Source organism: Capricornis sumatraensis, chromosome 10 (genome assembly GCF_032405125.1).
Source record: "Capricornis sumatraensis isolate serow.1 chromosome 10, serow.2, whole genome shotgun sequence".
Lineage (NCBI taxonomy): Eukaryota > Metazoa > Chordata > Mammalia > Artiodactyla > Bovidae > Capricornis > Capricornis sumatraensis.
Window position 1 is genome coordinate 42,068,454 of NC_091078.1, and position 22,789 is coordinate 42,091,242.

The 22,789-nt window shown below is 71.2% G+C and overlaps 11 non-coding genes across 11 annotated transcripts; all 11 read left to right on the forward strand.

Moving 5' to 3' along the window:
* The first annotated feature begins 1,692 nt into the window (after positions 1–1,692).
* LOC138087918 (5S ribosomal RNA) lies at positions 1,693–1,811 on the forward strand. The gene has a single exon (XR_011145520.1). It is a non-coding gene; the product is annotated as a 5S ribosomal RNA (ribosomal RNA).
* Positions 1,812–3,777: 1,966 nt separating this feature from the next.
* On the forward strand, positions 3,778–3,896 carry LOC138087930 (5S ribosomal RNA). The gene has a single exon (XR_011145531.1). It is a non-coding gene; the product is annotated as a 5S ribosomal RNA (ribosomal RNA).
* A 1,964-nt stretch (positions 3,897–5,860) lies between these two features.
* On the forward strand, positions 5,861–5,979 carry LOC138087942 (5S ribosomal RNA). The gene has a single exon (XR_011145542.1). It is a non-coding gene; the product is annotated as a 5S ribosomal RNA (ribosomal RNA).
* Positions 5,980–7,947: 1,968 nt separating this feature from the next.
* On the forward strand, positions 7,948–8,066 carry LOC138087954 (5S ribosomal RNA). Its single transcript, XR_011145553.1, has one exon. It is a non-coding gene; the product is annotated as a 5S ribosomal RNA (ribosomal RNA).
* Positions 8,067–10,032: 1,966 nt separating this feature from the next.
* LOC138087965 (5S ribosomal RNA) lies at positions 10,033–10,151 on the forward strand. The gene has a single exon (XR_011145564.1). It is a non-coding gene; the product is annotated as a 5S ribosomal RNA (ribosomal RNA).
* A 1,964-nt stretch (positions 10,152–12,115) lies between these two features.
* On the forward strand, positions 12,116–12,234 carry LOC138087977 (5S ribosomal RNA). The gene has a single exon (XR_011145576.1). It is a non-coding gene; the product is annotated as a 5S ribosomal RNA (ribosomal RNA).
* A 1,968-nt stretch (positions 12,235–14,202) lies between these two features.
* On the forward strand, positions 14,203–14,321 carry LOC138087988 (5S ribosomal RNA). Its single transcript, XR_011145587.1, has one exon. It is a non-coding gene; the product is annotated as a 5S ribosomal RNA (ribosomal RNA).
* A 1,966-nt stretch (positions 14,322–16,287) lies between these two features.
* LOC138087999 (5S ribosomal RNA) lies at positions 16,288–16,406 on the forward strand. The gene has a single exon (XR_011145598.1). It is a non-coding gene; the product is annotated as a 5S ribosomal RNA (ribosomal RNA).
* Positions 16,407–18,370: 1,964 nt separating this feature from the next.
* Positions 18,371–18,489, forward strand: LOC138088012 (5S ribosomal RNA). The gene has a single exon (XR_011145610.1). It is a non-coding gene; the product is annotated as a 5S ribosomal RNA (ribosomal RNA).
* A 1,966-nt stretch (positions 18,490–20,455) lies between these two features.
* On the forward strand, positions 20,456–20,574 carry LOC138088023 (5S ribosomal RNA). The gene has a single exon (XR_011145620.1). It is a non-coding gene; the product is annotated as a 5S ribosomal RNA (ribosomal RNA).
* A 1,965-nt stretch (positions 20,575–22,539) lies between these two features.
* Positions 22,540–22,658, forward strand: LOC138088026 (5S ribosomal RNA). Its single transcript, XR_011145622.1, has one exon. It is a non-coding gene; the product is annotated as a 5S ribosomal RNA (ribosomal RNA).
* Positions 22,659–22,789: the final 131 nt, after the last annotated feature.

Sequence of the window (22,789 nt, forward strand, 5' to 3'; positions counted from 1 at the left end):
TTGGCAGGCCTCAGGCAATTCTGGGCGGGGCCGGGGCCCCAGCCCCACCCCCAGACGCATCCTGCCAGGCAACCTCGAGGTCTCCCGCAGGCGCGGGCGCACAACACACACACACACACACACACACACACACACACACCCTCACGCCCGCCCCCCCGCCCCCCAAACACAGACACACCCCCCGCAGCCCAGACAGGTCAAGAGCCGGAAACCACAAGTAAGGGAGACGGAGAAAGAGGGAGAGAGAGAGACAGCAAGAGGACCACACAGGCTTCCAAAGGCCCGGCCGCCACACCCTCCCCCCTCCACTGTGGGTATCCACCCGGCCCTCCAGTCGACCCGACCCCACCGTCGCCCACCGACACACTCACACGCACACTCTCTCCCACACTCAGCTTCTGGCCTGGGGGCGGGGGCTGGGTCTCGCCTCAGGGAGCCAAGCCGAAGGGGACCTTTGAGACCTCGGCTGCGAGGAAGTCTTGGGGTCCCCACGGGTGATTGCCAGCCCCAGGGCACCGCGTCCAGCCCGGGCTCGCCCGGCCCAAGGCTGACGCCCCCTCCCTTGCGCACGGGCCGCTCTCTGCGGTGTGTGACGGTCTGTGCCAGAGTGTCCGTCTCGGATGGGATGCCATCCCCTGTCCCCTGTCCGTGTCCCGCTTTCCGTCTCTCTGTCGGTCGCTCTGTGTCTCCCTCTCTCTGGCTCTCCCTCCCTGGGTGTGCCTGCGCGCTCGTGTCTGTCTGTCTGTCTGCATCTGCCTCTGCCTCTGCCTCTGCCCTCTCGCCGTCTTGGGAGCCTGTCTCTGAACCTTCATCTCTTTCCGTCTCTGTCTCTCCTGACCCCCGGGCCTCCCGTCCCTTCCTCTGGCCCCGGCCTCTCACGGGTGGGTGCTCTGGCTGTGGCCCTGGCTGACGAGCTTGCGCCGGCCGGCTGTCTCACTTGGCGTGGGTGCCTGCGAGTGTGTCTGTGTGCCTGTCCGTGTGGCTGCATGTCGCTCGTCTGCACCCTCAGCAAGGTCCTGTGCTTGGAGGGCGGCGTGGGGGCAAGGAGGGGGGGGGTCTCGGTGGGGCGAAGGGGCGGGGCTGACGAGCTCTGGGCGCCGGCGCTGGTGGCTCCAGGTGGGTTTGGGCACCGCGCAGGTGCCGGGCAGGATGGGCGCTCAGGGCCACGGCTGGGCTGCGCCTAGGCCCGCAGGAGGCTCAGAGGACCGCGGGCCCCAGCGGGCCCCAGCGGGCCCCGAGGCCAGACAGATCCGGGGCCACGTGGCCCTGGGCAGCGAACGCCTTGGGGAGGTGGGCGAGGGGGTGGGGGAGGGGCGGCGGCCCCCGAGCCGGGTGGTGCCTGGAGGGTCCCAGGGTGGGAGAGCGCCAAGACCTCCGCGCCCCTCACTCCACCCTCCCCCCTACAGCCCCCGGCAGGCACACCCGGCCGGCTGCTCCGGGTCCCGGAAGCCCTGTGGTCCCCCGGGCCGGGCCGGCCGAGTGTTGGCCGGGGGTGACGGGGGGCGGGGGGCGGGGCGGCGTGGGCCGGCCACCGGGCCGCCGGGAGTCCGGTCGCGGGTGGTGCAGCTCAAGTGCAGCGCGCGCTCCGTGGAGAGCTGGAGAGCTGCGGCCGCCGGCTGGCCCGACCGGCAGGTCAGAGCGAAAGGCAGGCGCAGCGCAGGGCTCTTAGGGCGCCTGGCGGCAGCCGCCTCCGTCTACGGCCATACCACCCTGAACGCGCCCGATCTCGTCTGATCTCGGAAGCTAAGCAGGGTCGGGCCCGGTTAGTACTTGGATGGGAGACCGCCTGGGAATACCGGGTGCTGTAGGCTTTTTGTTGTCTCTTTTTTTCCCTGCCTCCCCTCTCCTTTAGCCCCGGGCCCCAGCCGCACCGCAAGCCCCGCCTGCCGCTGGCCCCTGGCACCCCACCGCGCTCAGAGCCGCCGCCTGCCTTCCAGCCCCTCTCAGGTTGGGTGGCCGGGGCCCCGACTCCCGCTGCAGACCTGGGTTGCCTCCGCGCGGCCCGCGAGCCCCTGGGCTTTCGGCGTCCAGGAAACCAGAGGAACGGCGGGGGCGGGGGCGCGGGGGTCTCTGTCTGGGGCTCCCTTGGCAGGCCTCAGGCAATTCTGGGCGGGGCCGGGGCCCCAGCCCCACCCCCAGACGCATCCTGCCAGGCAACCTCGAGGTCTCCCGCAGGCGCGGGCGCACAACACACACACACACACACACACACACACACACACACCCTCACGCCCGCCCCCCCGCCCCCCAAACACAGACACACCCCCCGCAGCCCAGACAGGTCAAGAGCCGGAAACCACAAGTAAGGGAGACGGAGAAAGAGGGAGAGAGAGAGACAGCAAGAGGACCACACAGGCTTCCAAAGGCCCGGCCGCCACACCCTCCCCCCTCCACTGTGGGTATCCACCCGGCCCCCCAGTCGACCCGACCCCACCGTCGCCCACCGACACACTCACACGCACACTCTCTCCCACACTCAGCTTCTGGCCTGGGGGCGGGGGCTGGGTCTCGCCTCAGGGAGCCAAGCCGAAGGGGACCTTTGAGACCTCGGCTGCGAGGAAGTCTTGGGGTCCCCACGGGTGATTGCCAGCCCCAGGGCACCGCGTCCAGCCCGGGCTCGCCCGGCCCAAGGCTGACGCCCCCTCCCTTGCGCACGGGCCGCTCTCTGCGGTGTGTGACGGTCTGTGCCAGAGTGTCCGTCTCGGATGGGATGCCATCCCCTGTCCCCTGTCCGTGTCCCGCTTTCCGTCTCTCTGTCGGTCGCTCTGTGTCTCCCTCTCTCTGGCTCTCCCTCCCTGGGTGTGCCTGCGCGCTCGTGTCTGTCTGTCTGTCTGCATCTGCCTCTGCCTCTGCCTCTGCCCTCTCGCCGTCTTGGGAGCCTGTCTCTGAACCTTCATCTCTTTCCGTCTCTGTCTCTCCTGACCCCCGGGCCTCCCGTCCCTTCCTCTGGCCCCGGCCTCTCACGGGTGGGTGCTCTGGCTGTGGCCCTGGCTGACGAGCTTGCGCCGGCCGGCTGTCTCACTTGGCGTGGGTGCCTGCGAGTGTGTCTGTGTGCCTGTCCGTGTGGCTGCATGTCGCTCGTCTGCACCCTCAGCAAGGTCCTGTGCTTGGAGGGCGGCGTGGGGGCAAGGAGGGGGGGGGTCTCGGTGGGGCGAAGGGGCGGGGCTGACGAGCTCTGGGCGCCGGCGCTGGTGGCTCCAGGTGGGTTTGGGCACCGCGCAGGTGCCGGGCAGGATGGGCGCTCAGGGCCACGGCTGGGCTGCGCCTAGGCCCGCAGGAGGCTCAGAGGACCGCGGGCCCCAGCGGGCCCCAGCGGGCCCCGAGGCCAGACAGATCCGGGGCCACGTGGCCCTGGGCAGCGAACGCCTTGGGGAGGTGGGCGAGGGGGTGGGGGAGGGGCGGCGGCCCCCGAGCCGGGTGGTGCCTGGAGGGTCCCAGGGTGGGAGAGCGCCAAGACCTCCGCGCCCCTCACTCCACCCTCCCCCCTACAGCCCCCGGCAGGCACACCCGGCCGGCTGCTCCGGGTCCCGGAAGCCCTGTGGTCCCCCGGGCCGGGCCGGCCGAGTGTTGGCCGGGGGTGACGGGGGGCGGGGGGCGGGGCGGCGTGGGCCGGCCACCGGGCCGCCGGGAGTCCGGTCGCGGGTGGTGCAGCTCAAGTGCAGCGCGCGCTCCGTGGAGAGCTGGAGAGCTGCGGCCGCCGGCTGGCCCGACCGGCAGGTCAGAGCGAAAGGCAGGCGCAGCGCAGGGCTCTTAGGGCGCCTGGCGGCAGCCGCCTCCGTCTACGGCCATACCACCCTGAACGCGCCCGATCTCGTCTGATCTCGGAAGCTAAGCAGGGTCGGGCCCGGTTAGTACTTGGATGGGAGACCGCCTGGGAATACCGGGTGCTGTAGGCTTTTTGTTGTCTCTTTTTTTCCCTGCCTCCCCTCTCCTTTAGCCCCGGGCCCCAGCCGCACCGCAAGCCCCGCCTGCCGCTGGCCCCTGGCACCCCACCGCGCTCAGAGCCGCCGCCTGCCTTCCAGCCCCTCTCAGGTTGGGTGGCCGGGGCCCCGACTCCCGCTGCAGACCTGGGTTGCCTCCGCGCGGCCCGCGAGCCCCTGGGCTTTCGGCGTCCAGGAAACCAGAGGAACGGCGGGGGCGGGGGCGCGGGGGTCTCTGTCTGGGGCTCCCTTGGCAGGCCTCAGGCAATTCTGGGCGGGGCCGGGGCCCCAGCCCCACCCCCAGACGCATCCTGCCAGGCAACCTCGAGGTCTCCCGCAGGCGCGGGCGCACAACACACACACACACACACACACACACACACACACCCTCACGCCCGCCCCCCCGCCCCCCAAACACAGACACACCCCCCGCAGCCCAGACAGGTCAAGAGCCGGAAACCACAAGTAAGGGAGACGGAGAAAGAGGGAGAGAGAGAGACAGCAAGAGGACCACACAGGCTTCCAAAGGCCCGGCCGCCACACCCTCCCCCCTCCACTGTGGGTATCCACCCGGCCCCCCAGTCGACCCGACCCCACCGTCGCCCACCGACACACTCACACGCACACTCTCTCCCACACTCAGCTTCTGGCCTGGGGGCGGGGGCTGGGTCTCGCCTCAGGGAGCCAAGCCGAAGGGGACCTTTGAGACCTCGGCTGCGAGGAAGTCTTGGGGTCCCCACGGGTGATTGCCAGCCCCAGGGCACCGCGTCCAGCCCGGGCTCGCCCGGCCCAAGGCTGACGCCCCCTCCCTTGCGCACGGGCCGCTCTCTGCGGTGTGTGACGGTCTGTGCCAGAGTGTCCGTCTCGGATGGGATGCCATCCCCTGTCCCCTGTCCGTGTCCCGCTTTCCGTCTCTCTGTCGGTCGCTCTGTGTCTCCCTCTCTCTGGCTCTCCCTCCCTGGGTGTGCCTGCGCGCTCGTGTCTGTCTGTCTGTCTGCATCTGCCTCTGCCTCTGCCTCTGCCCTCTCGCCGTCTTGGGAGCCTGTCTCTGAACCTTCATCTCTTTCCGTCTCTGTCTCTCCTGACCCCCGGGCCTCCCGTCCCTTCCTCTGGCCCCGGCCTCTCACGGGTGGGTGCTCTGGCTGTGGCCCTGGCTGACGAGCTTGCGCCGGCCGGCTGTCTCACTTGGCGTGGGTGCCTGCGAGTGTGTCTGTGTGCCTGTCCGTGTGGCTGCATGTCGCTCGTCTGCACCCTCAGCAAGGTCCTGTGCTTGGAGGGCGGCGTGGGGGCAAGGAGGGGGGGGGTCTCGGTGGGGCGAAGGGGCGGGGCTGACGAGCTCTGGGCGCCGGCGCTGGTGGCTCCAGGTGGGTTTGGGCACCGCGCAGGTGCCGGGCAGGATGGGCGCTCAGGGCCACGGCTGGGCTGCGCCTAGGCCCGCAGGAGGCTCAGAGGACCGCGGGCCCCAGCGGGCCCCAGCGGGCCCCGAGGCCAGACAGATCCGGGGCCACGTGGCCCTGGGCAGCGAACGCCTTGGGGAGGTGGGCGAGGGGGTGGGGGAGGGGCGGCGGCCCCCGAGCCGGGTGGTGCCTGGAGGGTCCCAGGGTGGGAGAGCGCCAAGACCTCCGCGCCCCTCACTCCACCCTCCCCCCTACAGCCCCCGGCAGGCACACCCGGCCGGCTGCTCCGGGTCCCGGAAGCCCTGTGGTCCCCCGGGCCGGGCCGGCCGAGTGTTGGCCGGGGGTGACGGGGGGCGGGGGGCGGGGCGGCGTGGGCCGGCCACCGGGCCGCCGGGAGTCCGGTCGCGGGTGGTGCAGCTCAAGTGCAGCGCGCGCTCCGTGGAGAGCTGGAGAGCTGCGGCCGCCGGCTGGCCCGACCGGCAGGTCAGAGCGAAAGGCAGGCGCAGCGCAGGGCTCTTAGGGCGCCTGGCGGCAGCCGCCTCCGTCTACGGCCATACCACCCTGAACGCGCCCGATCTCGTCTGATCTCGGAAGCTAAGCAGGGTCGGGCCCGGTTAGTACTTGGATGGGAGACCGCCTGGGAATACCGGGTGCTGTAGGCTTTTTGTTGTCTCTTTTTTTCCCTGCCTCCCCTCTCCTTTAGCCCCGGGCCCCAGCCGCACCGCAAGCCCCGCCTGCCGCTGGCCCCTGGCACCCCACCGCGCTCAGAGCCGCCGCCTGCCTTCCAGCCCCTCTCAGGTTGGGTGGCCGGGGCCCCGACTCCCGCTGCAGACCTGGGTTGCCTCCGCGCGGCCCGCGAGCCCCTGGGCTTTCGGCGTCCAGGAAACCAGAGGAACGGCGGGGGCGGGGGCGCGGGGGTCTCTGTCTGGGGCTCCCTTGGCAGGCCTCAGGCAATTCTGGGCGGGGCCGGGGCCCCAGCCCCACCCCCAGACGCATCCTGCCAGGCAACCTCGAGGTCTCCCGCAGGCGCGGGCGCACAACACACACACACACACACACACACACACACACACACACCCTCACGCCCGCCCCCCCGCCCCCCAAACACAGACACACCCCCCGCAGCCCAGACAGGTCAAGAGCCGGAAACCACAAGTAAGGGAGACGGAGAAAGAGGGAGAGAGAGAGACAGCAAGAGGACCACACAGGCTTCCAAAGGCCCGGCCGCCACACCCTCCCCCCTCCACTGTGGGTATCCACCCGGCCCCCCAGTCGACCCGACCCCACCGTCGCCCACCGACACACTCACACGCACACTCTCTCCCACACTCAGCTTCTGGCCTGGGGGCGGGGGCTGGGTCTCGCCTCAGGGAGCCAAGCCGAAGGGGACCTTTGAGACCTCGGCTGCGAGGAAGTCTTGGGGTCCCCACGGGTGATTGCCAGCCCCAGGGCACCGCGTCCAGCCCGGGCTCGCCCGGCCCAAGGCTGACGCCCCCTCCCTTGCGCACGGGCCGCTCTCTGCGGTGTGTGACGGTCTGTGCCAGAGTGTCCGTCTCGGATGGGATGCCATCCCCTGTCCCCTGTCCGTGTCCCGCTTTCCGTCTCTCTGTCGGTCGCTCTGTGTCTCCCTCTCTCTGGCTCTCCCTCCCTGGGTGTGCCTGCGCGCTCGTGTCTGTCTGTCTGTCTGCATCTGCCTCTGCCTCTGCCTCTGCCCTCTCGCCGTCTTGGGAGCCTGTCTCTGAACCTTCATCTCTTTCCGTCTCTGTCTCTCCTGACCCCCGGGCCTCCCGTCCCTTCCTCTGGCCCCGGCCTCTCACGGGTGGGTGCTCTGGCTGTGGCCCTGGCTGACGAGCTTGCGCCGGCCGGCTGTCTCACTTGGCGTGGGTGCCTGCGAGTGTGTCTGTGTGCCTGTCCGTGTGGCTGCATGTCGCTCGTCTGCACCCTCAGCAAGGTCCTGTGCTTGGAGGGCGGCGTGGGGGCAAGGAGGGGGGGGGTCTCGGTGGGGCGAAGGGGCGGGGCTGACGAGCTCTGGGCGCCGGCGCTGGTGGCTCCAGGTGGGTTTGGGCACCGCGCAGGTGCCGGGCAGGATGGGCGCTCAGGGCCACGGCTGGGCTGCGCCTAGGCCCGCAGGAGGCTCAGAGGACCGCGGGCCCCAGCGGGCCCCAGCGGGCCCCGAGGCCAGACAGATCCGGGGCCACGTGGCCCTGGGCAGCGAACGCCTTGGGGAGGTGGGCGAGGGGGTGGGGGAGGGGCGGCGGCCCCCGAGCCGGGTGGTGCCTGGAGGGTCCCAGGGTGGGAGAGCGCCAAGACCTCCGCGCCCCTCACTCCACCCTCCCCCCTACAGCCCCCGGCAGGCACACCCGGCCGGCTGCTCCGGGTCCCGGAAGCCCTGTGGTCCCCCGGGCCGGGCCGGCCGAGTGTTGGCCGGGGGTGACGGGGGGCGGGGGGCGGGGCGGCGTGGGCCGGCCACCGGGCCGCCGGGAGTCCGGTCGCGGGTGGTGCAGCTCAAGTGCAGCGCGCGCTCCGTGGAGAGCTGGAGAGCTGCGGCCGCCGGCTGGCCCGACCGGCAGGTCAGAGCGAAAGGCAGGCGCAGCGCAGGGCTCTTAGGGCGCCTGGCGGCAGCCGCCTCCGTCTACGGCCATACCACCCTGAACGCGCCCGATCTCGTCTGATCTCGGAAGCTAAGCAGGGTCGGGCCCGGTTAGTACTTGGATGGGAGACCGCCTGGGAATACCGGGTGCTGTAGGCTTTTTGTTGTCTCTTTTTTTCCCTGCCTCCCCTCTCCTTTAGCCCCGGGCCCCAGCCGCACCGCAAGCCCCGCCTGCCGCTGGCCCCTGGCACCCCACCGCGCTCAGAGCCGCCGCCTGCCTTCCAGCCCCTCTCAGGTTGGGTGGCCGGGGCCCCGACTCCCGCTGCAGACCTGGGTTGCCTCCGCGCGGCCCGCGAGCCCCTGGGCTTTCGGCGTCCAGGAAACCAGAGGAACGGCGGGGGCGGGGGCGCGGGGGTCTCTGTCTGGGGCTCCCTTGGCAGGCCTCAGGCAATTCTGGGCGGGGCCGGGGCCCCAGCCCCACCCCCAGACGCATCCTGCCAGGCAACCTCGAGGTCTCCCGCAGGCGCGGGCGCACAACACACACACACACACACACACACACACACACACACCCTCACGCCCGCCCCCCCGCCCCCCAAACACAGACACACCCCCCGCAGCCCAGACAGGTCAAGAGCCGGAAACCACAAGTAAGGGAGACGGAGAAAGAGGGAGAGAGAGAGACAGCAAGAGGACCACACAGGCTTCCAAAGGCCCGGCCGCCACACCCTCCCCCCTCCACTGTGGGTATCCACCCGGCCCCCCAGTCGACCCGACCCCACCGTCGCCCACCGACACACTCACACGCACACTCTCTCCCACACTCAGCTTCTGGCCTGGGGGCGGGGGCTGGGTCTCGCCTCAGGGAGCCAAGCCGAAGGGGACCTTTGAGACCTCGGCTGCGAGGAAGTCTTGGGGTCCCCACGGGTGATTGCCAGCCCCAGGGCACCGCGTCCAGCCCGGGCTCGCCCGGCCCAAGGCTGACGCCCCCTCCCTTGCGCACGGGCCGCTCTCTGCGGTGTGTGACGGTCTGTGCCAGAGTGTCCGTCTCGGATGGGATGCCATCCCCTGTCCCCTGTCCGTGTCCCGCTTTCCGTCTCTCTGTCGGTCGCTCTGTGTCTCCCTCTCTCTGGCTCTCCCTCCCTGGGTGTGCCTGCGCGCTCGTGTCTGTCTGTCTGTCTGCATCTGCCTCTGCCTCTGCCTCTGCCCTCTCGCCGTCTTGGGAGCCTGTCTCTGAACCTTCATCTCTTTCCGTCTCTGTCTCTCCTGACCCCCGGGCCTCCCGTCCCTTCCTCTGGCCCCGGCCTCTCACGGGTGGGTGCTCTGGCTGTGGCCCTGGCTGACGAGCTTGCGCCGGCCGGCTGTCTCACTTGGCGTGGGTGCCTGCGAGTGTGTCTGTGTGCCTGTCCGTGTGGCTGCATGTCGCTCGTCTGCACCCTCAGCAAGGTCCTGTGCTTGGAGGGCGGCGTGGGGGCAAGGAGGGGGGGGGTCTCGGTGGGGCGAAGGGGCGGGGCTGACGAGCTCTGGGCGCCGGCGCTGGTGGCTCCAGGTGGGTTTGGGCACCGCGCAGGTGCCGGGCAGGATGGGCGCTCAGGGCCACGGCTGGGCTGCGCCTAGGCCCGCAGGAGGCTCAGAGGACCGCGGGCCCCAGCGGGCCCCAGCGGGCCCCGAGGCCAGACAGATCCGGGGCCACGTGGCCCTGGGCAGCGAACGCCTTGGGGAGGTGGGCGAGGGGGTGGGGGAGGGGCGGCGGCCCCCGAGCCGGGTGGTGCCTGGAGGGTCCCAGGGTGGGAGAGCGCCAAGACCTCCGCGCCCCTCACTCCACCCTCCCCCCTACAGCCCCCGGCAGGCACACCCGGCCGGCTGCTCCGGGTCCCGGAAGCCCTGTGGTCCCCCGGGCCGGGCCGGCCGAGTGTTGGCCGGGGGTGACGGGGGGCGGGGGGCGGGGCGGCGTGGGCCGGCCACCGGGCCGCCGGGAGTCCGGTCGCGGGTGGTGCAGCTCAAGTGCAGCGCGCGCTCCGTGGAGAGCTGGAGAGCTGCGGCCGCCGGCTGGCCCGACCGGCAGGTCAGAGCGAAAGGCAGGCGCAGCGCAGGGCTCTTAGGGCGCCTGGCGGCAGCCGCCTCCGTCTACGGCCATACCACCCTGAACGCGCCCGATCTCGTCTGATCTCGGAAGCTAAGCAGGGTCGGGCCCGGTTAGTACTTGGATGGGAGACCGCCTGGGAATACCGGGTGCTGTAGGCTTTTTGTTGTCTCTTTTTTTCCCTGCCTCCCCTCTCCTTTAGCCCCGGGCCCCAGCCGCACCGCAAGCCCCGCCTGCCGCTGGCCCCTGGCACCCCACCGCGCTCAGAGCCGCCGCCTGCCTTCCAGCCCCTCTCAGGTTGGGTGGCCGGGGCCCCGACTCCCGCTGCAGACCTGGGTTGCCTCCGCGCGGCCCGCGAGCCCCTGGGCTTTCGGCGTCCAGGAAACCAGAGGAACGGCGGGGGCGGGGGCGCGGGGGTCTCTGTCTGGGGCTCCCTTGGCAGGCCTCAGGCAATTCTGGGCGGGGCCGGGGCCCCAGCCCCACCCCCAGACGCATCCTGCCAGGCAACCTCGAGGTCTCCCGCAGGCGCGGGCGCACAACACACACACACACACACACACACACACACACACCCTCACGCCCGCCCCCCCGCCCCCCAAACACAGACACACCCCCCGCAGCCCAGACAGGTCAAGAGCCGGAAACCACAAGTAAGGGAGACGGAGAAAGAGGGAGAGAGAGAGACAGCAAGAGGACCACACAGGCTTCCAAAGGCCCGGCCGCCACACCCTCCCCCCTCCACTGTGGGTATCCACCCGGCCCCCCAGTCGACCCGACCCCACCGTCGCCCACCGACACACTCACACGCACACTCTCTCCCACACTCAGCTTCTGGCCTGGGGGCGGGGGCTGGGTCTCGCCTCAGGGAGCCAAGCCGAAGGGGACCTTTGAGACCTCGGCTGCGAGGAAGTCTTGGGGTCCCCACGGGTGATTGCCAGCCCCAGGGCACCGCGTCCAGCCCGGGCTCGCCCGGCCCAAGGCTGACGCCCCCTCCCTTGCGCACGGGCCGCTCTCTGCGGTGTGTGACGGTCTGTGCCAGAGTGTCCGTCTCGGATGGGATGCCATCCCCTGTCCCCTGTCCGTGTCCCGCTTTCCGTCTCTCTGTCGGTCGCTCTGTGTCTCCCTCTCTCTGGCTCTCCCTCCCTGGGTGTGCCTGCGCGCTCGTGTCTGTCTGTCTGTCTGCATCTGCCTCTGCCTCTGCCTCTGCCCTCTCGCCGTCTTGGGAGCCTGTCTCTGAACCTTCATCTCTTTCCGTCTCTGTCTCTCCTGACCCCCGGGCCTCCCGTCCCTTCCTCTGGCCCCGGCCTCTCACGGGTGGGTGCTCTGGCTGTGGCCCTGGCTGACGAGCTTGCGCCGGCCGGCTGTCTCACTTGGCGTGGGTGCCTGCGAGTGTGTCTGTGTGCCTGTCCGTGTGGCTGCATGTCGCTCGTCTGCACCCTCAGCAAGGTCCTGTGCTTGGAGGGCGGCGTGGGGGCAAGGAGGGGGGGGGTCTCGGTGGGGCGAAGGGGCGGGGCTGACGAGCTCTGGGCGCCGGCGCTGGTGGCTCCAGGTGGGTTTGGGCACCGCGCAGGTGCCGGGCAGGATGGGCGCTCAGGGCCACGGCTGGGCTGCGCCTAGGCCCGCAGGAGGCTCAGAGGACCGCGGGCCCCAGCGGGCCCCAGCGGGCCCCGAGGCCAGACAGATCCGGGGCCACGTGGCCCTGGGCAGCGAACGCCTTGGGGAGGTGGGCGAGGGGGTGGGGGAGGGGCGGCGGCCCCCGAGCCGGGTGGTGCCTGGAGGGTCCCAGGGTGGGAGAGCGCCAAGACCTCCGCGCCCCTCACTCCACCCTCCCCCCTACAGCCCCCGGCAGGCACACCCGGCCGGCTGCTCCGGGTCCCGGAAGCCCTGTGGTCCCCCGGGCCGGGCCGGCCGAGTGTTGGCCGGGGGTGACGGGGGGCGGGGGGCGGGGCGGCGTGGGCCGGCCACCGGGCCGCCGGGAGTCCGGTCGCGGGTGGTGCAGCTCAAGTGCAGCGCGCGCTCCGTGGAGAGCTGGAGAGCTGCGGCCGCCGGCTGGCCCGACCGGCAGGTCAGAGCGAAAGGCAGGCGCAGCGCAGGGCTCTTAGGGCGCCTGGCGGCAGCCGCCTCCGTCTACGGCCATACCACCCTGAACGCGCCCGATCTCGTCTGATCTCGGAAGCTAAGCAGGGTCGGGCCCGGTTAGTACTTGGATGGGAGACCGCCTGGGAATACCGGGTGCTGTAGGCTTTTTGTTGTCTCTTTTTTTCCCTGCCTCCCCTCTCCTTTAGCCCCGGGCCCCAGCCGCACCGCAAGCCCCGCCTGCCGCTGGCCCCTGGCACCCCACCGCGCTCAGAGCCGCCGCCTGCCTTCCAGCCCCTCTCAGGTTGGGTGGCCGGGGCCCCGACTCCCGCTGCAGACCTGGGTTGCCTCCGCGCGGCCCGCGAGCCCCTGGGCTTTCGGCGTCCAGGAAACCAGAGGAACGGCGGGGGCGGGGGCGCGGGGGTCTCTGTCTGGGGCTCCCTTGGCAGGCCTCAGGCAATTCTGGGCGGGGCCGGGGCCCCAGCCCCACCCCCAGACGCATCCTGCCAGGCAACCTCGAGGTCTCCCGCAGGCGCGGGCGCACAACACACACACACACACACACACACACACACACACACACCCTCACGCCCGCCCCCCCGCCCCCCAAACACAGACACACCCCCCGCAGCCCAGACAGGTCAAGAGCCGGAAACCACAAGTAAGGGAGACGGAGAAAGAGGGAGAGAGAGAGACAGCAAGAGGACCACACAGGCTTCCAAAGGCCCGGCCGCCACACCCTCCCCCCTCCACTGTGGGTATCCACCCGGCCCCCCAGTCGACCCGACCCCACCGTCGCCCACCGACACACTCACACGCACACTCTCTCCCACACTCAGCTTCTGGCCTGGGGGCGGGGGCTGGGTCTCGCCTCAGGGAGCCAAGCCGAAGGGGACCTTTGAGACCTCGGCTGCGAGGAAGTCTTGGGGTCCCCACGGGTGATTGCCAGCCCCAGGGCACCGCGTCCAGCCCGGGCTCGCCCGGCCCAAGGCTGACGCCCCCTCCCTTGCGCACGGGCCGCTCTCTGCGGTGTGTGACGGTCTGTGCCAGAGTGTCCGTCTCGGATGGGATGCCATCCCCTGTCCCCTGTCCGTGTCCCGCTTTCCGTCTCTCTGTCGGTCGCTCTGTGTCTCCCTCTCTCTGGCTCTCCCTCCCTGGGTGTGCCTGCGCGCTCGTGTCTGTCTGTCTGTCTGCATCTGCCTCTGCCTCTGCCTCTGCCCTCTCGCCGTCTTGGGAGCCTGTCTCTGAACCTTCATCTCTTTCCGTCTCTGTCTCTCCTGACCCCCGGGCCTCCCGTCCCTTCCTCTGGCCCCGGCCTCTCACGGGTGGGTGCTCTGGCTGTGGCCCTGGCTGACGAGCTTGCGCCGGCCGGCTGTCTCACTTGGCGTGGGTGCCTGCGAGTGTGTCTGTGTGCCTGTCCGTGTGGCTGCATGTCGCTCGTCTGCACCCTCAGCAAGGTCCTGTGCTTGGAGGGCGGCGTGGGGGCAAGGAGGGGGGGGGTCTCGGTGGGGCGAAGGGGCGGGGCTGACGAGCTCTGGGCGCCGGCGCTGGTGGCTCCAGGTGGGTTTGGGCACCGCGCAGGTGCCGGGCAGGATGGGCGCTCAGGGCCACGGCTGGGCTGCGCCTAGGCCCGCAGGAGGCTCAGAGGACCGCGGGCCCCAGCGGGCCCCAGCGGGCCCCGAGGCCAGACAGATCCGGGGCCACGTGGCCCTGGGCAGCGAACGCCTTGGGGAGGTGGGCGAGGGGGTGGGGGAGGGGCGGCGGCCCCCGAGCCGGGTGGTGCCTGGAGGGTCCCAGGGTGGGAGAGCGCCAAGACCTCCGCGCCCCTCACTCCACCCTCCCCCCTACAGCCCCCGGCAGGCACACCCGGCCGGCTGCTCCGGGTCCCGGAAGCCCTGTGGTCCCCCGGGCCGGGCCGGCCGAGTGTTGGCCGGGGGTGACGGGGGGCGGGGGGCGGGGCGGCGTGGGCCGGCCACCGGGCCGCCGGGAGTCCGGTCGCGGGTGGTGCAGCTCAAGTGCAGCGCGCGCTCCGTGGAGAGCTGGAGAGCTGCGGCCGCCGGCTGGCCCGACCGGCAGGTCAGAGCGAAAGGCAGGCGCAGCGCAGGGCTCTTAGGGCGCCTGGCGGCAGCCGCCTCCGTCTACGGCCATACCACCCTGAACGCGCCCGATCTCGTCTGATCTCGGAAGCTAAGCAGGGTCGGGCCCGGTTAGTACTTGGATGGGAGACCGCCTGGGAATACCGGGTGCTGTAGGCTTTTTGTTGTCTCTTTTTTTCCCTGCCTCCCCTCTCCTTTAGCCCCGGGCCCCAGCCGCACCGCAAGCCCCGCCTGCCGCTGGCCCCTGGCACCCCACCGCGCTCAGAGCCGCCGCCTGCCTTCCAGCCCCTCTCAGGTTGGGTGGCCGGGGCCCCGACTCCCGCTGCAGACCTGGGTTGCCTCCGCGCGGCCCGCGAGCCCCTGGGCTTTCGGCGTCCAGGAAACCAGAGGAACGGCGGGGGCGGGGGCGCGGGGGTCTCTGTCTGGGGCTCCCTTGGCAGGCCTCAGGCAATTCTGGGCGGGGCCGGGGCCCCAGCCCCACCCCCAGACGCATCCTGCCAGGCAACCTCGAGGTCTCCCGCAGGCGCGGGCGCACAACACACACACACACACACACACACACACACACACACCCTCACGCCCGCCCCCCCGCCTCCCAAACACAGACACACCCCCCGCAGCCCAGACAGGTCAAGAGCCGGAAACCACAAGTAAGGGAGACGGAGAAAGAGGGAGAGAGAGAGACAGCAAGAGGACCACACAGGCTTCCAAAGGCCCGGCCGCCACACCCTCCCCCCTCCACTGTGGGTATCCACCCGGCCCCCCAGTCGACCCGACCCCACCGTCGCCCACCGACACACTCACACGCACACTCTCTCCCACACTCAGCTTCTGGCCTGGGGGCGGGGGCTGGGTCTCGCCTCAGGGAGCCAAGCCGAAGGGGACCTTTGAGACCTCGGCTGCGAGGAAGTCTTGGGGTCCCCACGGGTGATTGCCAGCCCCAGGGCACCGCGTCCAGCCCGGGCTCGCCCGGCCCAAGGCTGACGCCCCCTCCCTTGCGCACGGGCCGCTCTCTGCGGTGTGTGACGGTCTGTGCCAGAGTGTCCGTCTCGGATGGGATGCCATCCCCTGTCCCCTGTCCGTGTCCCGCTTTCCGTCTCTCTGTCGGTCGCTCTGTGTCTCCCTCTCTCTGGCTCTCCCTCCCTGGGTGTGCCTGCGCGCTCGTGTCTGTCTGTCTGTCTGCATCTGCCTCTGCCTCTGCCTCTGCCCTCTCGCCGTCTTGGGAGCCTGTCTCTGAACCTTCATCTCTTTCCGTCTCTGTCTCTCCTGACCCCCGGGCCTCCCGTCCCTTCCTCTGGCCCCGGCCTCTCACGGGTGGGTGCTCTGGCTGTGGCCCTGGCTGACGAGCTTGCGCCGGCCGGCTGTCTCACTTGGCGTGGGTGCCTGCGAGTGTGTCTGTGTGCCTGTCCGTGTGGCTGCATGTCGCTCGTCTGCACCCTCAGCAAGGTCCTGTGCTTGGAGGGCGGCGTGGGGGCAAGGAGGGGGGGGGTCTCGGTGGGGCGAAGGGGCGGGGCTGACGAGCTCTGGGCGCCGGCGCTGGTGGCTCCAGGTGGGTTTGGGCACCGCGCAGGTGCCGGGCAGGATGGGCGCTCAGGGCCACGGCTGGGCTGCGCCTAGGCCCGCAGGAGGCTCAGAGGACCGCGGGCCCCAGCGGGCCCCAGCGGGCCCCGAGGCCAGACAGATCCGGGGCCACGTGGCCCTGGGCAGCGAACGCCTTGGGGAGGTGGGCGAGGGGGTGGGGGAGGGGCGGCGGCCCCCGAGCCGGGTGGTGCCTGGAGGGTCCCAGGGTGGGAGAGCGCCAAGACCTCCGCGCCCCTCACTCCACCCTCCCCCCTACAGCCCCCGGCAGGCACACCCGGCCGGCTGCTCCGGGTCCCGGAAGCCCTGTGGTCCCCCGGGCCGGGCCGGCCGAGTGTTGGCCGGGGGTGACGGGGGGCGGGGGGCGGGGCGGCGTGGGCCGGCCACCGGGCCGCCGGGAGTCCGGTCGCGGGTGGTGCAGCTCAAGTGCAGCGCGCGCTCCGTGGAGAGCTGGAGAGCTGCGGCCGCCGGCTGGCCCGACCGGCAGGTCAGAGCGAAAGGCAGGCGCAGCGCAGGGCTCTTAGGGCGCCTGGCGGCAGCCGCCTCCGTCTACGGCCATACCACCCTGAACGCGCCCGATCTCGTCTGATCTCGGAAGCTAAGCAGGGTCGGGCCCGGTTAGTACTTGGATGGGAGACCGCCTGGGAATACCGGGTGCTGTAGGCTTTTTGTTGTCTCTTTTTTTCCCTGCCTCCCCTCTCCTTTAGCCCCGGGCCCCAGCCGCACCGCAAGCCCCGCCTGCCGCTGGCCCCTGGCACCCCACCGCGCTCAGAGCCGCCGCCTGCCTTCCAGCCCCTCTCAGGTTGGGTGGCCGGGGCCCCGACTCCCGCTGCAGACCTGGGTTGCCTCCGCGCGGCCCGCGAGCCCCTGGGCTTTCGGCGTCCAGGAAACCAGAGGAACGGCGGGGGCGGGGGCGCGGGGGTCTCTGTCTGGGGCTCCCTTGGCAGGCCTCAGGCAATTCTGGGCGGGGCCGGGGCCCCAGCCCCACCCCCAGACGCATCCTGCCAGGCAACCTCGAGGTCTCCCGCAGGCGCGGGCGCACAACACACACACACACACACACACACACACACACACACCCTCACGCCCGCCCCCCCGCCCCCCAAACACAGACACACCCCCCGCAGCCCAGACAGGTCAAGAGCCGGAAACCACAAGTAAGGGAGACGGAGAAAGAGGGAGAGAGAGAGACAGCAAGAGGACCACACAGGCTTCCAAAGGCCCGGCCGCCACACCCTCCCCCCTCCACTGTGGGTATCCACCCGGCCCCCCAGTCGACCCGACCCCACCGTCGCCCACCGACACACTCACACGCACACTCTCTCCCACACTCAGCTTCTGGCCTGGGGGCGGGGGCTGGGTCTCGCCTCAGGGAGCCAAGCCGAAGGGGACCTTTGAGACCTCGGCTGCGAGGAAGTCTTGGGGTCCCCACGGGTGATTGCCAGCCCCAGGGCACCGCGTCCAGCCCGGGCTCGCCCGGCCCAAGGCTGACGCCCCCTCCCTTGCGCACGGGCCGCTCTCTGCGGTGTGTGACGGTCTGTGCCAGAGTGTCCGTCTCGGATGGGATGCCATCCCCTGTCCCCTGTCCGTGTCCCGCTTTCCGTCTCTCTGTCGGTCGCTCTGTGTCTCCCTCTCTCTGGCTCTCCCTCCCTGGGTGTGCCTGCGCGCTCGTGTCTGTCTGTCTGTCTGCATCTGCCTCTGCCTCTGCCTCTGCCCTCTCGCCGTCTTGGGAGCCTGTCTCTGAACCTTCATCTCTTTCCGTCTCTGTCTCTCCTGACCCCCGGGCCTCCCGTCCCTTCCTCTGGCCCCGGCCTCTCACGGGTGGGTGCTCTGGCTGTGGCCCTGGCTGACGAGCTTGCGCCGGCCGGCTGTCTCACTTGGCGTGGGTGCCTGCGAGTGTGTCTGTGTGCCTGTCCGTGTGGCTGCATGTCGCTCGTCTGCACCCTCAGCAAGGTCCTGTGCTTGGAGGGCGGCGTGGGGGCAAGGGGGGGGGGTCTCGGTGGGGCGAAGGGGCGGGGCTGACGAGCTCTGGGCGCCGGCGCTGGTGGCTCCAGGTGGGTTTGGGCACCGCGCAGGTGCCGGGCAGGATGGGCGCTCAGGGCCACGGCTGGGCTGCGCCTAGGCCCGCAGGAGGCTCAGAGGACCGCGGGCCCCAGCGGGCCCCAGCGGGCCCCGAGGCCAGACAGATCCGGGGCCACGTGGCCCTGGGCAGCGAACGCCTTGGGGAGGTGGGCGAGGGGGTGGGGGAGGGGCGGCGGCCCCCGAGCCGGGTGGTGCCTGGAGGGTCCCAGGGTGGGAGAGCGCCAAGACCTCCGCGCCCCTCACTCCACCCTCCCCCCTACAGCCCCCGGCAGGCACACCCGGCCGGCTGCTCCGGGTCCCGGAAGCCCTGTGGTCCCCCGGGCCGGGCCGGCCGAGTGTTGGCCGGGGGTGACGGGGGGCGGGGGGCGGGGCGGCGTGGGCCGGCCACCGGGCCGCCGGGAGTCCGGTCGCGGGTGGTGCAGCTCAAGTGCAGCGCGCGCTCCGTGGAGAGCTGGAGAGCTGCGGCCGCCGGCTGGCCCGACCGGCAGGTCAGAGCGAAAGGCAGGCGCAGCGCAGGGCTCTTAGGGCGCCTGGCGGCAGCCGCCTCCGTCTACGGCCATACCACCCTGAACGCGCCCGATCTCGTCTGATCTCGGAAGCTAAGCAGGGTCGGGCCCGGTTAGTACTTGGATGGGAGACCGCCTGGGAATACCGGGTGCTGTAGGCTTTTTGTTGTCTCTTTTTTTCCCTGCCTCCCCTCTCCTTTAGCCCCGGGCCCCAGCCGCACCGCAAGCCCCGCCTGCCGCTGGCCCCTGGCACCCCACCGCGCTCAGAGCCGCCGCCTGCCTTCCAGCCCCTCTCAGGTTGGGTGGCCGGGGCCCCGACTCCCGCTGCAGACCTGGGTTGCCTCCGCGCGGCCCGCGAGCCCCTGGGCTTTCGGCGTCCAGGAAACCAGAGGAACGGCGGGGGCGGGGGCGCGGGGGTCTCTGTCTGGGGCTCCCTTGGCAGGCCTCAGGCAATTCTGGGCGGGGCCGGGGCCCCAGCCCCACCCCCAGACGCATCCTGCCAGGCAACCTCGAGGTCTCCCGCAGGCGCGGGCGCACAACACACACACACACACACACACACACACACACACACCCTCACGCCCGCCCCCCCGCCCCCCAAACACAGACACACCCCCCGCAGCCCAGACAGGTCAAGAGCCGGAAACCACAAGTAAGGGAGACGGAGAAAGAGGGAGAGAGAGAGACAGCAAGAGGACCACACAGGCTTCCAAAGGCCCGGCCGCCACACCCTCCCCCCTCCACTGTGGGTATCCACCCGGCCCCCCAGTCGACCCGACCCCACCGTCGCCCACCGACACACTCACACGCACACTCTCTCCCACACTCAGCTTCTGGCCTGGGGGCGGGGGCTGGGTCTCGCCTCAGGGAGCCAAGCCGAAGGGGACCTTTGAGACCTCGGCTGCGAGGAAGTCTTGGGGTCCCCACGGGTGATTGCCAGCCCCAGGGCACCGCGTCCAGCCCGGGCTCGCCCGGCCCAAGGCTGACGCCCCCTCCCTTGCGCACGGGCCGCTCTCTGCGGTGTGTGACGGTCTGTGCCAGAGTGTCCGTCTCGGATGGGATGCCATCCCCTGTCCCCTGTCCGTGTCCCGCTTTCCGTCTCTCTGTCGGTCGCTCTGTGTCTCCCTCTCTCTGGCTCTCCCTCCCTGGGTGTGCCTGCGCGCTCGTGTCTGTCTGTCTGTCTGCATCTGCCTCTGCCTCTGCCTCTGCCCTCTCGCCGTCTTGGGAGCCTGTCTCTGAACCTTCATCTCTTTCCGTCTCTGTCTCTCCTGACCCCCGGGCCTCCCGTCCCTTCCTCTGGCCCTGGCCTCTCACGGGTGGGTGCTCTGGCTGTGGCCCTGGCTGACGAGCTTGCGCCGGCCGGCTGTCTCACTTGGCGTGGGTGCCTGCGAGTGTGTCTGTGTGCCTGTCCGTGTGGCTGCATGTCGCTCGTCTGCACCCTCAGCAAGGTCCTGTGCTTGGAGGGCGGCGTGGGGGCAAGGAGGGGGGGGGTCTCGGTGGGGCGAAGGGGCGGGGCTGACGAGCTCTGGGCGCCGGCGCTGGTGGCTCCAGGTGGGTTTGGGCACCGCGCAGGTGCCGGGCAGGATGGGCGCTCAGGGCCACGGCTGGGCTGCGCCTAGGCCCGCAGGAGGCTCAGAGGACCGCGGGCCCCAGCGGGCCCCAGCGGGCCCCGAGGCCAGACAGATCCGGGGCCACGTGGCCCTGGGCAGCGAACGCCTTGGGGAGGTGGGCGAGGGGGTGGGGGAGGGGCGGCGGCCCCCGAGCCGGGTGGTGCCTGGAGGGTCCCAGGGTGGGAGAGCGCCAAGACCTCCGCGCCCCTCACTCCACCCTCCCCCCTACAGCCCCCGGCAGGCACACCCGGCCGGCTGCTCCGGGTCCCGGAAGCCCTGTGGTCCCCCGGGCCGGGCCGGCCGAGTGTTGGCCGGGGGTGACGGGGGGCGGGGGGCGGGGCGGCGTGGGCCGGCCACCGGGCCGCCGGGAGTCCGGTCGCGGGTGGTGCAGCTCAAGTGCAGCGCGCGCTCCGTGGAGAGCTGGAGAGCTGCGGCCGCCGGCTGGCCCGACCGGCAGGTCAGAGCGAAAGGCAGGCGCAGCGCAGGGCTCTTAGGGCGCCTGGCGGCAGCCGCCTCCGTCTACGGCCATACCACCCTGAACGCGCCCGATCTCGTCTGATCTCGGAAGCTAAGCAGGGTCGGGCCCGGTTAGTACTTGGATGGGAGACCGCCTGGGAATACCGGGTGCTGTAGGCTTTTTGTTGTCTCTTTTTTTCCCTGCCTCCCCTCTCCTTTAGCCCCGGGCCCCAGCCGCACCGCAAGCCCCGCCTGCCGCTGGCCCCTGGCACCCCACCGCGCTCAGAGCCGCCGCCTGCCTTCCAGCCCCTCTCAGGTTGGGTGGCCGGGGCCCCGACTCCCGCTGCAGACCTGGGTTGCCTCCGCGCGGCCCGCGAGCCCCTGGGCTTTCGGCGTCCAGGAAACCAGAGGAACGGCGGGGGCGGGGGCGCGGGGGTCTCTGTCTGGGGCTCCCTTGGCAGGCCTCAGGCAATTCTGGGCGGGGCCGGGGCCCCAGCCCCACCCCCAGACGCATCCTGCCAGGCAACCTCGAGGTCTCCCGCAGGCGCGGGCGCACAACACACACACACACACACACACACACACACACACCCTCACGCCCGCCCCCCCGCCCCCCAAACACAGACACACCCCCCGCAGCCCAGACAGGTCAAGAGCCGGAAACCACAAGTAAGGGAGACGGAGAAAGAGGGAGAGAGAGAGACAGCAAGAGGACCACACAGGCTTCCAAAGGCCCGGCCGCCACACCCTCCCCCCTCCACTGTGGGTATCCACCCGGCCCCCCAGTCGACCCGACCCCACCGTCGCCCACCGACACACTCACACGCACACTCTCTCCCACACTCAGCTTCTGGCCTGGGGGCGGGGGCTGGGTCTCGCCTCAGGGAGCCAAGCCGAAGGGGACCTTTGAGACCTCGGCTGCGAGGAAGTCTTGGGGTCCCCACGGGTGATTGCCAGCCCCAGGGCACCGCGTCCAGCCCGGGCTCGCCCGGCCCAAGGCTGACGCCCCCTCCCTTGCGCACGGGCCGCTCTCTGCGGTGTGTGACGGTCTGTGCCAGAGTGTCCGTCTCGGATGGGATGCCATCCCCTGTCCCCTGTCCGTGTCCCGCTTTCCGTCTCTCTGTCGGTCGCTCTGTGTCTCCCTCTCTCTGGCTCTCCCTCCCTGGGTGTGCCTGCGCGCTCGTGTCTGTCTGTCTGTCTGCATCTGCCTCTGCCTCTGCCTCTGCCCTCTCGCCGTCTTGGGAGCCTGTCTCTGAACCTTCATCTCTTTCCGTCTCTGTCTCTCCTGACCCCCGGGCCTCCCGTCCCTTCCTCTGGCCCCGGCCTCTCACGGGTGGGTGCTCTGGCTGTGGCCCTGGCTGACGAGCTTGCGCCGGCCGGCTGTCTCACTTGGCGTGGGTGCCTGCGAGTGTGTCTGTGTGCCTGTCCGTGTGGCTGCATGTCGCTCGTCTGCACCCTCAGCAAGGTCCTGTGCTTGGAGGGCGGCGTGGGGGCAAGGGGGGGGGGGGGTCTCGGTGGGGCGAAGGGGCGGGGCTGACGAGCTCTGGGCGCCGGCGCTGGTGGCTCCAGGTGGGTTTGGGCACCGCGCAGGTGCCGGGCAGGATGGGCGCTCAGGGCCACGGCTGGGCTGCGCCTAGGCCCGCAGGAGGCTCAGAGGACCGCGGGCCCCAGCGGGCCCCAGCGGGCCCCGAGGCCAGACAGATCCGGGGCCACGTGGCCCTGGGCAGCGAACGCCTTGGGGAGGTGGGCGAGGGGGTGGGGGAGGGGCGGCGGCCCCCGAGCCGGGTGGTGCCTGGAGGGTCCCAGGGTGGGAGAGCGCCAAGACCTCCGCGCCCCTCACTCCACCCTCCCCCCTACAGCCCCCGGCAGGCACACCCGGCCGGCTGCTCCGGGTCCCGGAAGCCCTGTGGTCCCCCGGGCCGGGCCGGCCGAGTGTTGGCCGGGGGTGACGGGGGGCGGGGGGCGGGGCGGCGTGGGCCGGCCACCGGGCCGCCGGGAGTCCGGTCGCGGGTGGTGCAGCTCAAGTGCAGCGCGCGCTCCGTGGAGAGCTGGAGAGCTGCGGCCGCCGGCTGGCCCGACCGGCAGGTCAGAGCGAAAGGCAGGCGCAGCGCAGGGCTCTTAGGGCGCCTGGCGGCAGCCGCCTCCGTCTACGGCCATACCACCCTGAACGCGCCCGATCTCGTCTGATCTCGGAAGCTAAGCAGGGTCGGGCCCGGTTAGTACTTGGATGGGAGACCGCCTGGGAATACCGGGTGCTGTAGGCTTTTTGTTGTCTCTTTTTTTCCCTGCCTCCCCTCTCCTTTAGCCCCGGGCCCCAGCCGCACCGCAAGCCCCGCCTGCCGCTGGCCCCTGGCACCCCACCGCGCTCAGAGCCGCCGCCTGCCTTCCAGCCCCT